Below are 16,908 nucleotides of genomic sequence, written 5' to 3'. Positions count from 1 at the left end.
CTGGGTGAGGCAAATGTTAGTTTTACTTTAGCTAGCACAGAGAGAATGCTACAGCATCTGGCATGAAAAATGCTAGTCAGAGTCTTAAGATTCAGCTGATCCATTTCCAACACTCCATAAAGCACCTTTCTGCTCAGTAAGTAATGTCACACTGTGCAGCACCTGTGTGATTACATTTCTTATCCAAGTCCTGGCTAGCCGTAACCTTGCTGAGCTCTTGAGGTCTGGTGACTTATAACCAAAAGGGTAATGACCACAAGCACTGACAATCTAGCAAATTATTGGCAACAAAGGCTAATTGCTACTGCACGATATGGTGCTTGAATACGGTACATTACTCAGTGCATGACCTTTATTTTCTGTAATTTAATTCCTATCTGGTATCTAACCATCAAAAGATGCAATATCAAAAGAACAAAAAGCAAAAAACAAAAATCAACCAACACTGACCATGGGGATATATTTTCATTTTGTCAAAAAGCAGTTACCTTTTGGAAAGATTACACTCTGGAATTGTTTAAGTGGTTGACAAATAGAATGATCAGAACAACAGTCAGTTTATTGTGTCATCTAGAACAGCATTAAAGATACAGCACTGTAGCTTGTAGTTTTTAAACCTGCCAAAACAAGTACTGAGTTGCTTTGTACTTACAAAGGCAGCTGTCTTCTTCCTTCACGCCCGCAGATAACCGCTTCCAGTTTACACACATTTTCAGTTTCCTCAGCTGAACTACCAGTTTCAGCCTTCAAACCCCTAGTATCACTCTTAATCTGTTAAAACCGTGCCTCAGTAACGTTTCTTGCCAAATGCACACTGCTAGACTCTCCAGATTAGCCAGGTTACACTAAATTCCTGGAAGTTACAGTTCAGTCCTATTGGCAAGTTTATCCCACGTGGAAATCTTAGTTCTCTTCACAGAACCAACTAGACAGTGGGACACTCCAGACTTACATCCTTCTTTCTCCCAGGGATGCCTGCATTAGCACATGCAGCTGAGCCCATGACCACGCAGTATGTCTTATATTTAGGGGTGTCAGCGCACAGTCACGCCCCTAGGGAGACAGGTCTGTGCATCCAGGAACCATACATTCAACAGATTCCCCTAGATACGTGCTTCTGAGTCATCATCTTGCCAATACAGCAGGCGAAGCCTAGCACATTTATAAATAATCTGTGGGAAACTTGTGGAAAACCGTAGTTTTCTTCCTTCACAGGAACTTCGTTAAACAGGAGCTCCCTTTTCTTAGTTGTTTTTAAGGAACTCTGCAGCATAAAACAGCACTACAAATTAGATACTCAGTAAGTTCAATGGACAGACATGGATCTTCATGTGTAGGTACCAAGAGCGGTAGAACTGTCAAGAGCACCACAAGCTTGGGCAGCCTGTGCTGAAATCCCTGCTGTATTCTCATGGCTTTTAGTTGAAAGTTAGCTTGGACGTGTCTGCATGCCTTGTAAGTCAATATAACCGCAGCCCCCCAAAATCTCTGAGTTATGATGGAACAGTAGAAGATCTTTTTCAAGTTAATGAACGATATGTAACATAACATCCAATTTTAAACAGGACTCTCCAGTGGACTATGTCACACCTCTCCTAGCAGTTAAAGCTTAAATAGTTAGAGATTATAACACTGCCTCCAAAACAAGACTTCTTCCTTTCAAGGGATGCAGTGAGGAAAAAGCTGTATGTAGGAAGGCTTGGAAGGCAGGAAGGCAGGGAGGCAGGAAGGAAGGAAGGAAGGGAAGAAGGAAGGAAGGATTAGCATTTTGGCTCTGTGATACTATAGCACCAATTCCCAAGCATATACAATCATAGAATCACTTAAGTTGGAAAAAACCCTTAAGATCATAGAGTCCAGCCATAAAACTAACACTGCCAAGTCCACCAATAAACTATATCCCTAAGTACCACATCTACACATCTTTTAAACACCTCCAGGGATGGTGACTCCACCACTTTCCTGGGCAGCCCGTTCCAATGCTTGATAACACTTTTGGTGAAGAATTTTTTCCTAAATCCAAGCTAAGCATCCCCTGTCACAACTTGAGGCCATTTGCTCTTCTCCTATTGCTTGTTACTTGGGAGAAGAGACAGACTCCCACCTTGTTACGACCTCCTTTCAGGTAGCTGCAGAAAGCCATAAGGTCTCCCCTCAGCCTCCTTTTTCATCAGACTAAATCACCCCAGTTCCCTCAGCTGCTCATTGTAGAACTTGTTCTCTAATATTGGACCAGTAGGGTAATTTTAAAGTTCCAAGTCTCTTGTGGATCATAATCAGACCAAATTGAATTGAGGTGATCTTGAAATCTAGTGTCTTAAAACAGGTGCACTGCTGAAATGCAGATCACACACACTGGCCAGCAGCTCATGAGCAGCAATTTGGGAACCACTGTGCTGGGGTTTTGTTCTGTATATTGCTGGCTGTTAATGTAATCTGCCACAGAATTTATTCCCTTAACATCAAGCTATTCTGCAAAATTGGAGCTTTCAAGTAAAAAAGAAACACATCTAGGCTAAAGCACCACAATTGACAGTGTGAGAAGTGGTACAAAATCTACCCAGAGCTGCAGATGGCTGTTTTACGTAGCTATGTTTTAGGTGGTAGTTTTGACCTTACCAATGCAAACTGCCACAGAGGCAAAAGGCAGCCAGCCCCACTGGGCTGTAACCAGTGCGGAGGAAATCCAGACAGTCACATGGCTACAACATGGCAGGTAACCCACAGATGTCTTACCAGACTATGCCAACAGCATGGGGAGGGCTGTGGTCTCTTCTGTACTATTGGTACATCCAAGCCCAGAGAAAGGCACCTCTCCTGTTTTAACATCCAACCTCAAGTGAACTGAATAGTCACTTGGTACTACTCAGGGAGCAGGTCTAAACAACTGAATATATGCTATATTTTAAAAAAGCTAAGCAATCAGAACCAAAATACTTAGACAAAACACAAGGACAATGGGACTATGATGAAGACAAGTGCTAATCAATAGCAAAATCTATAACCCTGAAGTAATAGTAGAGACACTAGTTATTTGTTGCCACTTGTATAAATCAGACAGCTAGAATATCATTAGCTATCACCTTTTCAAACCACACGGGCAAACAAAATTCCTGATTATTATGGTGGATTACAGGACAATCCAATTATTAGTCTCTGCATAAATACTTGTAATTAATGGACAGCAGTGTTAAACTGCTAACATTTTCTACATTAAAACTCACAAGCAACTCACTGAAGATTTTGAGCAATCTGGCAATCCCTGCACAAATAGTAGGGTTTCAAATTGGTAATTAGCCAATTTCATGAGATGTATCCTCTCTATCTGCATGTCCTAGCGATAACCATCAGTGTTTATACTTCCATTGCTGTATGACTATCATGTATTAAACGTTAGTTTACACATCATCCTTAAATTCACATAGAGCAATGTAGACATTAAGAAGATAGACAAACATTTAGGGTGGGTTCATAATCCACTGATGGGGTAAATTATAAGCAAACACACTTCCAGACTTGCTCAGGAGGAAAAGGAGGAGGCGAGGTCTTCCTGACTCAACAAGTGTGTCACAGTGCAATGTATGTTGCTGGTTTTGTTATCAGTTTTGTGTATTGTAAGACGGTTAGTAGAGATTGTAAATGTTACTTCATCTTCTAAACAACAGAGGCTGTTTAGCGCAGCGAAACATACAGGACAAGACATGGGATTGACTCTTATAGAACAGCCATGGCTACTTTAATCCTATCGCAAGAGAAACCAGTTTACCTCAAAAAACTCCCTAGGTGGTGTTCTTTTGGTTCAATCCTCTGCCCAATTGTCACCGCCATTCACTGCTTATAGAGAGTCATCTGGGAGTCAAAAGTACCCATGTTTTTGCTTCTAGCTGTTAACGTCCGTCAGGTACCTGGGGTGCAGCTGCCCTTGGTGGAACACCGTGTGACACCGAGGAGCGCCTGCTCTGCGGTCCCTGGGACAAGGCAGCCTTGCTCCTACATGCAGCCACAGAAGTAGTGTGACCACCTGCTGTGGCGAGCTCACCTGCTTTTGTCCCTGCTCGGAAGATGCCCAAGAGAGACGGCCAGGGGTTTCTGACTGGAAATCTTACACTGGGAAAACATCAGACTGGAAAAGATCCCAGGGCCGGGGCAATTCCACTTGTTTCTTTTCCTACACGTGGACATTTTTGAGGAAGTTTGAAAATGTATCAATGTTTCAGCACTTTCAAAACAGAGCTCTAAGCTTTCCTGTTGGAAATAACTTTCCACTTGGAAACACCCATCACCCAAACTCTGTCAGAGAACCACTGGTTTTCCTGGCAGCTCACCAGACGTGCCGTTCCTAAGTCCTTTGTTCAGCTTTTGTGAACTCGGGCCAAGGGGAGCCCAGCAATCCCCCAGCTGCCCAAGGGAACCTCTCTCGGGCCCGGCTCAGCACAGTACGGCCCTGGAGCCTCGCTGGAGCCGGTCGAGGTGAGGTGGTGACGGGTGTTGCCCCAGGCAGGGGATGGGGTCTGGGCCTGCGGCCGGGCGGGGCGGGCCGGGGGCTGCCGCGGGGCCGGGGCCGGGGTCGGGGCCGCATGGCCGGTGCCTCTCCTGAGGGGCGGGATGGGGCCGGGGCTGAGGCTGGGGCCGGGGCCGCACGGCTGGCACCTCTCCTCAGGGCCGAGCCGTGGCCGTGGCCGCACGGCCGGTCCCGCTCCTCAGGGGGTGGCCGGGGCCGGGGCCGCACGGCTGGTCTGTCCTCGGGGCCGGGGTCGGGGCCGATCCCGATCCCGATCCCGATGCCGAAGCCGAAGCCGATCCCGATCCCCGTCCCCCTCCTCAGGGGCGGGGCGGGGGCGGGGCGGGGCGGGGCGCGCCCGGCCCCGCTACTGCGCGGCCGCTGCTGCGTGGGGAGGGCGCGGCGGAGCGGCGGGCGCCGAGCTTTAAATGAACATTACTATCGCTCGGGGAGGGCAGCGCCGGTGGCTCGGGCCGATTGGCGGCGGCGGCGGCGGCGGCAACGGCAGCTCTTCCTCCGCCGCGGCGGCAGGTAGGGTGTGCGCGTTTGAACGCGAACTTCGGTCCTTCGCAGCTCCCGGTTCGCGGCCGCCGCGGCGCTCTGAGGCGAGGCGGGGCGGGTGGCGCTCCCCTGCCCTGCGGCCGGCACCGCAACGCCCCGCGCTCTTCCCCGGGCGGACGGCGGCTGCCGGCGGCGGGGGATGCGGCCGCCCTCGGGGGAAGGAGGCTGAGGCGGCGGCGTGCCCTCACAGGCGGCGGAGCGCTGCGGGCGGAGGAGCGTCCCCACCGAGGAGCCGCGGGCGCCGCTGAGGTAAATCGCCCGGGAGGCGGCGGCGGGCGGTCGCCTGTTGCCGCCGCGCCGGTGGCGGTGGCCGGGGACGGTGGCGGTGGCGCCGGCGCCGGGTTTCCCCCGAAGGCGCTGCCGAGCCTCGGCGTGAGGAGCGGGGCGGCGGGCCGGCCGGCCTGCCTGGCTGCCGCGGCGGGAATCCGAACTGGCCTCGTCCCAGCCACAGTGGCTCCCGGGAGGTGCAGGGGTTTGTTTCCTCTCGTTTAATGCTGAGCGGGTTCCAACTCCGTTAGTCGGTAGCAGAGCATGGGTTTGGAAATACGAGGTGTCAGTCCAGTGCTCCGTTTCGAGCGTGGTGATAACGGGTTTAAAGGTTTAGTTATAATCTCGGTCCATGCATTTTTTTTCTCCGTTGCTTTAGAACTCGTTTAAACTGTATTTTCAGCAGAGATGAGTGAACTTTAAAGAAAATCAGGTCAGGCATAGATTCCGGGCATCAAACCCTTTTCAGGTCCCAGAAATAGCCACAGAAGTAGCGTGACCAATTCTTCTTTCATGCACAGAGCTTCTTATTTCCGTTGGAATTTCTGACGGATACTGGAGCTCATCAACTGGATATTTTCGGCTTAGTTTATTGAAACCTACGCGCTTTCTGGGCTTGCGTTCCTATGCAATTGCATTCATCTCCCTTGACTGTACAAGGTTTGAGTTTCTGATCGGGTTGTTGAGCACAAGCTCTTTTCCTTTTTGCATTTTTAGGGTTTAGATCTGTGAGAAGATGAAAAGAACTGTGAGGAAACATGCGTATTAGCTATTACAGGGTTAAAAAAATAATTATTTGGATAATGATAAAAGAGGTTCAGAGAGAATGTTTTATTTCTAATACTCAGTACTTGAAACAACGGGGTTGTTAAGTTATTGCATGTCTTATGAAGTTTTGAAACACGAATCGACAAATACTTATCTTGCAGTAAATGGGTCAGATGATAACATCTTCCACTGAATCTCTTACTTCTGTATTGGACAGTTTTGGTTGCTAAGTAGCTATGAATTTCTAATCCCAAAGTAAATGATGTCATAATGACATCATCATGTCCTTTCACTTGATTGATTCTCATAAGAGAACAGTAATGAGATTTGATATACATGTCCCATCTCTTTAATATTCTTCCTCTGCTTCAGGGGATTTCCTGACCTGCCTGGCAAATTCCAGTGAATCACACTGAGCTCTAGTAAAAAGACATTGCTTTTGGAGACAAGGTGGAACATTAAAGGGACAGGGGCTGATCCTGGCCTCTTCAAAATCTGAGGAACTTGGCAGCTTATGTTTTAAGTGTGGAGATCTAGATATGAAGGGCAGTGACTTAAAACTTGGCGTTACTAAATTTGCATGCAGGTGTAAAAGCGTCTTGAATTTCAGAGCCGCTTCATCACTGTTGAGGATCAAGTCAATGTGTGTAAATCTAATGCTTTAGGTGAGGCAGGGGGAACAGAAAAACCATAAACTGGTGTCTTCCTTCAGCTGCCAAAAAAAATATTCGGTCCTAATTGTAAGTGGATGAAATCTGTCAGAAATTCCCATGTTAATAGTGTGTTAAGAATTGACAGCTCAATTTCTTTCTCCTTTTTACCACTGATTTTAGTATCAACACTGGCATCATAGGGGGCTTCCTGTAAGAGAGTTCTAAGTCTTTAGAGTTTGCAGAATTGTAAGAAATTGATGGTTTTTTGTTTCTTCTGAGGTTAAAGGTATAAGTGATGTCATTTGCTGATGATCAGTGTGGACTGCTAGTTTTTATCATGTGTGTGTTCGTATGAGCATGGGTTGACATAGATTTTAGGCAATTGTTTTCATGATAAACTGTTGGTTTGCAATCATGAATTTCTTCATACCCAGTGAGTTCGAGATACTCAGGACAGAGCCATGTGTATTTTGTGTGTGCAAATCCTACTATGTCATATGATGTGGAAAAGGGAGAAATGAAGCAATTTTCATGTCCGCTTTAATGGAACATGTAGTTTGGTAAAGTTAAAAGCTGTGTCTGTCTCATAAAATTCAGAGGCTGCTTACACCAATCTCACTTGATTCATGAATATCGCAGCTTGCTAAAATGCATTTCAAAAGTAAACAATGATTTGTTAGCACGAACGAGTTAGTGGTTAATGTATTTACTGAAGATACTGCCTGCTGATGTGATGCTTCTATTATCGCTAAAGTACTGCAGTGCTGATGGCACTATTAAGTATAACAGAGTAGTAATTGAACATGAGGACTGGGAACAAGTAGGGAGGTGGTGGGGGAAGATGGCTTTTGACTGCATATTTGAATCTATTCACCATGTAAGTGCAATGTAAGCTACAGAAGCAAAAAGGAAATTTCTAAATAATCTGTAAGAATTCTGCACTCATCATCCTATATGCAGTGACAAATTTCCGCAAGCTTTAGATGCTTTTTGGGATGACTCAACTACAAACAAATGATTCGTGAAAAAAAGGGGAAAAAAAATATCTCTGAAGAGAATCCTTGGTGACAATTTCTTTTCAAGTTATCTTAGGATTTTCTACTTACCATGATTTTTTCTAACTCATGCCTGCCTTTAATGTTGGAAACAAAAAATGAATTTGGACTTGGGGATATATCTGTGCCTTTCAACTGCATGTTAGATGGTCATCTGTGACATTTGCATGGTTGTGCTTTTAATATGGTGACACATTTGGTTACATAAAATGCAGAAAGCAGTGCACCTCAAAGCCTTTCTGAATGCTTGTAATGGAAGGTTGATGCTGCAGTCCTGACCCCTTTGAACAGGCGATGACAGCACAGACGTGGCCAAATAGAGAAAGACAGTGAATGCTTTCACAGTTGTGACAGATCTCACTTAAAAGACAAGGTCAGTTCTTGCAGTGGCTTAGTAAAACAACGGAGAAGGCAACAAAGTCTTTTGTTGTATGAATAGTAATAAGAAATGCTGTCTTTAGTTTTTTGTTATCTACTGTAAGTCTAACCTGCATGCAGATCACGGGTGAATTATCTGTTATCTGGCTTAAAAAACCCCACAAATGATATGCTTCAGAACTTCTAGCGATTGAGGTGCTTTGCTCCCCTGCTTCCGGAAGCATGCCCTTTGACTGTCAGTGTGAGGGTAGGCAGCGATTCAGTCCCAGTTTCTGCTTTTGTCATAAGCTCTGCATGAGAATAGAATAAAATGCCAGGTGGATTACTAGATTTACTTTTTTTTTCTTCCTTTAGTTTTAGATTTTTAAGGGGAAAATAGTGTCTATAAAATCTGAGACTTTCTCAGGCCACTTGTGTGAGCCTTTTATAAGGGCAACACTGGCAGTTGGTATTTGAAATGAGTTCCGTTCAGTCAGATTGCAAGGTAACCTGGCAAGTAAATTAATCTACACCTGGATCTTCTTTACTGATGGAAAAACAATCTGCCAGCTCCATAAAAAGCACTATTTACAGAATGCAGAAAGGATTTAGTCCCTTATATACAGGCAAATAAAATAATTTTAAAATATATTTTTGTATATGTACTCTATCCTCCTTTCTGTTAGAAGGAGTTTGAAGAAGGAATGTCATGCAGTGTAACATGAACAACAAATTGTTACTCTCCAAGAAACCCCTTGGCTGCTTTTTTTTTTTTTTTTCTTTTTCAAATGTATTTTGCAATAATTGTAATTGTTCAAGATCTGGCCAACATGCAAGCTTGTGAACGTAGAAGATGCTGACCACGTCCACAGTAGGGCTGATGTCATCTGCAAACCAAGGACTAAACGCTGCTGTCAGTTGCACTAGTGTAGCTGGAACATTAGCTTGAGAGGTCATGCTTTGGCTTTGCCCCAAGGAAATAGACCCAAACCGTTTACATTAACATTCTGATATTTCCATGCTGCTACTCTGATCAGACTCAAATGTGCAGAAAATGCCACTCTTTGAACAGTAATTGTGCTTTGTACTGGGTTAACGACAGCTCTGTTACAAAAGAACCCTGTGGGTTACAGAAAACCCACAAGGTATAACAACTACGAGTCCTCTGACTTCAATGGTAATTGATAGTGTTCTGTATCAATCAAAGTAATCACTTTGGTGTCTCAGAAGTCCCATGTTTGTCTTACTCTGCAGGAATTCTGATGTGCCACTGTTGTCTGTTTAAAAGAAGAATAAATATCACCAAACAACAACAAAACACAACCACAAAAAAAACCAACCCAACAACAACCAAAAAACCCTAAAAGAAATAAAATAAAATACAGGTGTGGGCCTTACATGCTGGTGGCTACCATTAGCTATTAGATATGAAAAGGCTTTCTGTTTAAGACTTAAATTAAACATATTTAGGTATCAATTGTTCCAAAATCACCTTTCCACTCAAAATAAGTTCCAAAAGAATTAATCATTTGGAAATGGAAGTTATTTCGGAAAACCAGAGAGATTTGTTAAGCTGGAAAATTTTGATTTTATTCCAGCTTTGATCCTTATATTTTAAAAGATGTGATATGTTGTTAGCAAACTTAATGCTGATTTTAGTTTCGAGCGCTGTCTTAGAATAATCTTTTTGTAAACTGAATCTTTACTGTGTAAGGTAACACTTATTTATTGTTTACTTATAATCATGTTATAATGAAATGCATACAATGAAAAATCAGTACTTTTGATAGCAATTGTATTCCTATGTGTATCAAGCAATACCTACACAGCTGAGGATCACACTGTAACTTTATAAAATCATTTAACAAGACTAAGCTACAGGGCAGAAGAAAGGAAGAAAAAAGTTATGTCAGTGGTGAATAAATACATCACAAAATCTTCAAAGATACATGCTTTCAGTTACCAAGTGATGTATTCCTTTCAATACAAACTAAAAATTCTTAAGTCACAGTCTGATCTTGAATTCTGCTTGTGCGAGAAATTCTGATGATTTTTTTTTTTCCTCCCTCTGAATTAAAATGGATAAAACTAAGCTCAAGGTGCAGACTGTTTTCCCAGAGAAGTTTCCTCAGTGTTTTCATCACTTCTGAGTCGTGGGTGTTGGAGGGGAGGGGGAGAGTTTGCACAGTCTGTGCAATCACATTTCTTCCAAGATGTGACTTGCAGCATGCCCTTGAAGGGAAAGGGCACGCACCACCAACTCTTCGCCAATCTGAACCCTAGAATTAGTTAATTTGGGGGTTCTGGGATATAGCTCAGGGGAGTCAATTTGCTTGTTGGTTAGTTTTTGTTTGGGTGTTTATTCTGGCTGGAATGTAGTGGAGACTCAGTCTGACAACTGACACAGTGCTCAAAGAGAAAATACTTTATCAAGGTGATGCTGCTGTTTAACATCTCTCTTTGTTTCAGGCGACGACAACTGTTTCCCCACTGTATGACTGTTTCCTCAGTGAAGCTGCGATGAAATGAGGCAGCTGTTTTAAAAACAAGTATCACAGGAATAAAACATGGCTTCCAGTTGTGGATAGAACAAGGAGGGCACTGTTTAGTATTCTTCTCTTCCTCAGTTGTTTTTAAAGGCTAATGAAAGCCTAAGGAGACACTCAGACAGTCACACTAGCACAAATCCCTATTATTGCTCTGATGATGAGCCTTGGTACTGGAAATTTTGCATGCTGCATCTTTGTTGCCTTCTGTAGATGCTACAGATAGCAGGAAGGGATTGATAAAATGACACAGATGCTTTAATTATGATTTGATTACAGAGCAGCCAGAGGAGTCTATTCTGAGGAATATGCAATTAGGAAAAATTATGAGGACTATCTAACCTTCCAAAATTAAAATTAACTGGGATTATTTGAACAGGGTCTTAATATTTCTGAAATAATATAATTCCTGAAGGATCTTGCTGATCTTATGTGTTAGATCCTCTCTAGTTTAGCAGGTGGGTTTCAGGGTAACACAATGTCATCTTACTCAGCTGCATCTACTGGTTTGCTTCACCGAGCAGTCCCATCCCTTGCTGGTCACGCACAGCAGGGTGACGCAGAGCCTGCGTTTCAACTGGAAGTAAGCAGCCATCCCTGGGTTGAAGCACAAAAAAAGGAAGAGCAGTTTAAGCATTCCTGGATCATCTCTCAGTGTGAAAACAGGGTTTCTTCCATCTCGGGAGCAAGAAAACTAGAGTTGTGCAACCTTGCCATGTGGGTTCCAAAGGGAAGGTGCAGCTGGAAAATTCCATGCCTTTTCCACTTGCAAACTATTTGATAGCAGAAAGCTATATGATTAAGTATGTTAAGCTTCTTTGTGGGTTTAAGTGGTACAAATGACTTGAATTTAATTCCATTGATTTCACTAGGTGTCAAACATGAGCAGAATTCAAAATCTGGCCCAGAGTTGAATAGCAGCGTACCTTCAGCCTCAATTATAAAGACACTTAAATCTTATGGAAGGTACATTCTCAGACAGTAATCGTGCATTCTTCGCTTTTCTGAAGTGAGTTCCTCTATGTGGACACGCAGCATCAGCCTGGAGACTGATGTCAGGCACCGAGCTGATAAAACGCCGGGTTGCCCCAGCTAGCTGCATGAACTAGCAGGTGAGGGCACAGGCAGGGCAGGAGGCTTTCAGGGTGCAAACAGCACCACATCCACAGCTGCTGTCATCACTATGCATACAAATAATGTTTTACTTACTTTTCCTCAACACTTAGCATGTTCATTTACCAGTAGTAGAAGTTGGGGTGTTTTTCTTATTTTCTGTAGAACCAAATATTTAAATATTAATGCTTGAAAATCATACCTCAAGTATAATGTCGGTTAGTCTCCCTGAACTACCGCTCTCCAGCCAGAAACAGCAGGACCTGCCGGGGCCCTCCGGGGCTCTGGTGTGGGCTGCTGGGTTTGCTCCAGGGCTGCAGGGTGGCAGCAGTGGAAGGGAGAAAGACCCCTGCCTCGGAAAGCTCCGGGAGACCCGCTCTTCCAGCGGCTCATCGAGGCCACGTGAACCCGGGCGTTGCTGACCTTGGTGCCTGGATGCCCCATGAATGGATATGGGGGTTGTGAGAAGCACCAGCTGGTTTCATTCACCTCCCTAGGGGGCTTGTGCTGAAGACTGACCTTGCTTTTGACCTTGCTTACCTTCAACAGCAACAGATACCCCTGAGCTGACAGCGAATGTGGCCTGCGCAGCTGAGGATAGATGGTGTTCAGGACACTTAAAGAACCACTGTTCTTCCTGAACAGGTGCTGAGCACGTTTAAGCTTAAGTGTAGCTAAAGATCAGCAGCTGCCAGTTTCCTTTGTCAATTATAAGGGCATTTTCTAGTGTAGTGCCTTCCTTATTTATTTTAACATTTCTTTTTAAAAGCCTTCAAACCCTCCAACTTCAAAGCATTTCTGTTCCTACTGACCCATGTGTATTTCACATGGATAAAACCTCTAGCTAGCAACTTGAGGATGATTTCTCAAGGGTCGCTTTAATAAATTAGGTTATTTATTTTCTGCCTGAAATTCCCTGGTTGGTGACTAAGAGAAACTTTGTATTAAGCTGTGCAAAGCATAATGGGGTTGTTGTAATGCTTTGATGTGGAAATGCTTAAATGTCAAAAAAAAAAAAAAAGTGGTGTTATTGATAGAGAAAGCTTACTTCAGGTATCTAGGGACAATTTATATAAACCAAATATAGATTATACTAGGAAGATTATAGATTTTGGCAATAGCCCTTTTGAACTTCTATATTGGACATCATAAAAAGGTCAAAATCAAATTGTTTTCTTCAAGTGTTCTGCAGATAGTTGCAAATTCAGTCCTTTTTAAAAAATAAAGATATATTTTATCTCAGTGATAGGGTAATTAATATTGCAGTAAATGTAAGTAAGATTTTCATTTTCTCATACCTATTACAAAGCCATTCTTGATCAACAGACTTACTGAGATGACTGTACTTAATTTTTCTGGAATTAAAAGGCTATAGTGAATTTGCACTATGTTCATCTTGCTTAGTGAAGGCAGTTATATAAGAGTTGCTTCCCCTTCACTGATTGAATTGTATTTCCCATGCCATTTCTTGCTTTCCATGTTGCTTATAGATTAGCAAAAGAGTTTGCTTATTTTCTTCTTTTCTTCTTGTCTCTATTTTTGAGGCTTATTAGCACAAAGTAGCTCTGAGCCATAGCTTGGACACCAGAGATTCTGAAAACCTCAAATAGCCATAATAATGGAGTTGGATGAAGGATGCTGGTTGCCATGGGAACAGTGCATGTGCCACACAAGATAATGTAACTGCTGTAGTGCAGAGATCTGTGCTGCATATTGATTGCAAGATTTCTTGGAATTCCTTATAAATCTTATGCTGTGTGTTCCACCTAGCAAGTGAGAGAAGCTTATCAGCTGGACTAAATTCAGAGAGATTTTGTTAATTTGAAAAAAGTTGACTTTTACATGTGAGGAGAGAAGGAACGGGTCAGAACCACTCGAGAGTATTGTTGGGTTCACAGCCTTTCCTTGTTGAGTTGACAGTGTCCTAACTGTTGTGTTAAATCAGAGTTAATGAAGTATTGGAACTAAGGCACTACGGGTGAGTGCCCTGAGTTAAAGGGGCAATAGAAGGCCGTAGGAAACTGAACTTTCCCCTAGATGTTTCATATGGTGGCTTGTCACCTGGACACCTGCACAGTATTACAGTTCCCCAGTGTACCTCTATGCTTTTGTTGGTATGCTGCTGAAAAGTTCATTTTTGTTCCAGTTTGTCAGGGATGAATATAATTAGTAGCATAGCTGTGCAAAATACTGTGATTAAGAAATATCACACTCATTGACAGCCAAGAGGATGAGTGCAGTATTGGTCATTTCAGCAAGCTGCGGGAAGACGAAACATGCAGGTTTTAATATGGAGGACTTCTGTGTGAGCAGGACCACACTTGGGTTTGTTTCTCAGTAAGGCTGGGCTTTGCTTGTCTTTAAATGTATGAAAATCACACCTTTCAGAGTGGCAGCATCTACCAGGTTAGTGTAGTACTAGTAGGCTGCTAAAGTTGTCCGCAATATTGCATAAACCCAAATGAAACAGGACTGGTTTCGCTATAATTCTGCAGCCTACGTTTTCTGTGTCCTGGAATAACAACATAGAAACTCTAGTTATTGTTTATTATTTGTTATCAGTAGCCCAGTTCCTCACTGGCATAAACCAGCAGAGGTCTATAAGTGGTCGTCTTGGTGAAGTGCTCCTTCACTGCAGGTAAGCCCTGGCGTGTGACCTCCCCAGGGGCTCGTATCCTGCTTCAGCATCCTGCTTCCTGGACTCGGATGGGATCTCTAGGCCACGTTCACTCCTCGGTGAAAGGCAGTCAGGTCCACTAGTGCTCAAGATGATTGTGCAGATGAGATAATGCAAATGAAAACTGTCCTTCTAATGTTACCCCTCTGGGAAGGGTGATGCCAGAAGCTTTTGCTTGCCTTCAGCAGGACTGCTGGCAATTGGCCACTTGTCCTCTCTCTAAAGGTAAACATTGTAACTGTCCCAGTGCCAGTGTTACTGAATCAAACCTGCCACTCCCCTCCTCCCAAGTTACATGTGGGGATACATAACCTTTACATTTTTCCTTAGATCTGCTTTCCCAATCTTTTTTTCCCTATGAGGAGTTTGTGTCAGTACATGAACTTCTGGCAACTATTAATAAAACCCAACAAGGCTGGTAACTGAGATTTATTGGAAGGTCTCTGCTTTTTTTATTTTGTCTCTTAATTCCTGGAAAACCTGCAGTTAGAGAAGATACTGTGTAATCATTGATCTTACAAGGTTTTTGGAGATGATGTAGATAGTTTCATACTTCACTGGTGCTATTTGAATCTCTGGGTGTTGTCTGACTCTACCTCAAAAGTATCAGACCTTGAAGAACTGCGTTAGTGAGGTTTTCTGTGTCTGCTCTAATAAGATACTTATCTTGAAGGAGAGATGGGTAACTTAAAATCTATCTGAGGTATTATTTGTCAGAAATGTGTCTAAGAGGACATTTTTAGAAATGTTAGGCTGTTGTGCCCTTGGGGCGTTATTTGCAGGATTGTGTGACTTTGTTCATCAGTACGGGTCATCTCAAATGTGGTGCTCAGATATCCATTCAGTTTATTCTTGACTACTATTTCTGCTTTTTCTTTACTACTATCCCTAGTTTTAGATGCTACCACCGCAGCCCATCAGAGTACCTAGTTTTATTGCCAGTTCAAAAAACTGATTATACAGGATCAGCTTCTCGGAGGAGTTCTGAGATTTTTTTTGTACAGCCAAACCAAACTGAGATATCATCCAAGATGTCTGTTTATAATAGAGGTGACTGCTTTGTAACGTATAGACAGCTAACGTTTTAGGCCACTTAAACATGGTAAGGGACTAGTGGCACTGCACTCTATGTTTAAAGCCATTGGATTTTCATTTCTTTTGTAACCCTTTGACACTTTCTGGGATTGTGTAATAATTCATGTGTAAAATCCTTAGCCTTTTTTTGAAACGAAGTGTATGTTCAATTTAGTAAATGAACCCATTGGTGAACTTGGATGTTCAACGTCACCTTGGATAGGAGCAAGGCTCTTGCCTGAGTGGTGTGAGGTGCCCACCTGCTTGGCTGAGCCCTCCTGCCACACCTGGTCTGAGCAGTGCCATTCGTGCCCTGAGGGCCTTTGTGTGCAGCTCTCACAGAAATGGAGCCTGGGACCTTCTGCCAGGTGTCCAGGGATTAGCCGGTTAGGTTTCTATACGTGTGTGTAAATATACACATAAATACACGCCCATTAACCGTGTGTTTTTCTGTATATCTCCCCCTCTCTCTGTATATACTCTGCAGTTCTTATCTTTTCCTGCTCTCAGCGATGCTCCTGCTGTCACTTAATGGTGTTTAAGATGATTGCTTGGATTAGAAAGCTCTTCAGTTAGGATAAAAGTGAACAGGCAGGAACTGAATGTCACCTGTAACTTTTGTTTTGGCCCAAGCTGTGCACCAGCTGGAAGTGGCTTGTCACCACAACAGGGCGGTCATATGGTTCTGAATGAACATGTAGCTGAGGCACAGTTATCGATAGTCACTCGTCTGTCCTTGGACTCTCTGGTACTGTCCTGGTACTATCGTGATTTTAAATAAATACTCAGCTCTCTTAAGTGTGGGAACAGGTATGAATGCCTGTAAATGCCTACAGCAGCCTGGCTCAAGGTGGCCATGAAGAATGCCAGGGAATGTGTGTCCTTTCTGTGGTGTTTCATGGTGTTGATGTCTATAAGTCTGTTGCTTTGTCCCCAGGAATTTTTAATGTCAAAATGGTGCTAAATTTGATAAAGGCAGGGACTGAGTTTATAGCAGGATATCTCTTCAACTGACACTTTTTTTACAACAAAGCAGAGTTTTAGGGGCTCGATAAAAAACCCATGTGAAAGACAGGGCATCTACTGCTGTCATTCGATGGAAAACTATGTAGGTTACCAAATGTGTCAACTTCCATGTTATCCCTTAAGTCACTTTCCTTGGTTGAACTCCACGGAGTCTGAAGCTGCTGCTGATTGTTAAGGTCTTGCATAGCACCTAGTGTACAACATTCTATAAATCTTCCCTGTTTACTGTACTAAAGCTGTAGGAATTGAGTGATTATAAAGTAATGATTAACACCTTATAGCTCAATAGATTTTAGGAGTGCAGGTCTGG

General features: G+C 43.4%; 1 protein-coding gene across 2 annotated transcripts in view; it reads left to right on the top strand.

The window, feature by feature from the left end:
- Window positions 1-4,868: 4,868 nt before the first annotated feature.
- Window positions 4,869-16,908, top strand: part of SLC6A1 (solute carrier family 6 member 1) — a 61,111-nt gene continuing 49,071 nt past the window's right edge. Inside the window, exon 1 of one of the 2 annotated variants that reach the window (XM_055806264.1) lies at window positions 4,869-5,032. The gene's annotated coding sequence lies outside the window, so the exon portion shown is untranslated. Of the gene's footprint in view, window positions 5,033-5,229; window positions 5,312-16,908 lie in introns of those variants that run through there. The other variant, XM_055806265.1, reaches the window with a different exon arrangement.

Source organism: Falco peregrinus, chromosome 5 (genome assembly GCF_023634155.1).
Source record: "Falco peregrinus isolate bFalPer1 chromosome 5, bFalPer1.pri, whole genome shotgun sequence".
NCBI classification, from domain to species: Eukaryota; Metazoa; Chordata; class Aves; order Falconiformes; family Falconidae; genus Falco; species Falco peregrinus.
This window is presented reverse-complemented; position numbering and strand designations above follow the sequence as displayed.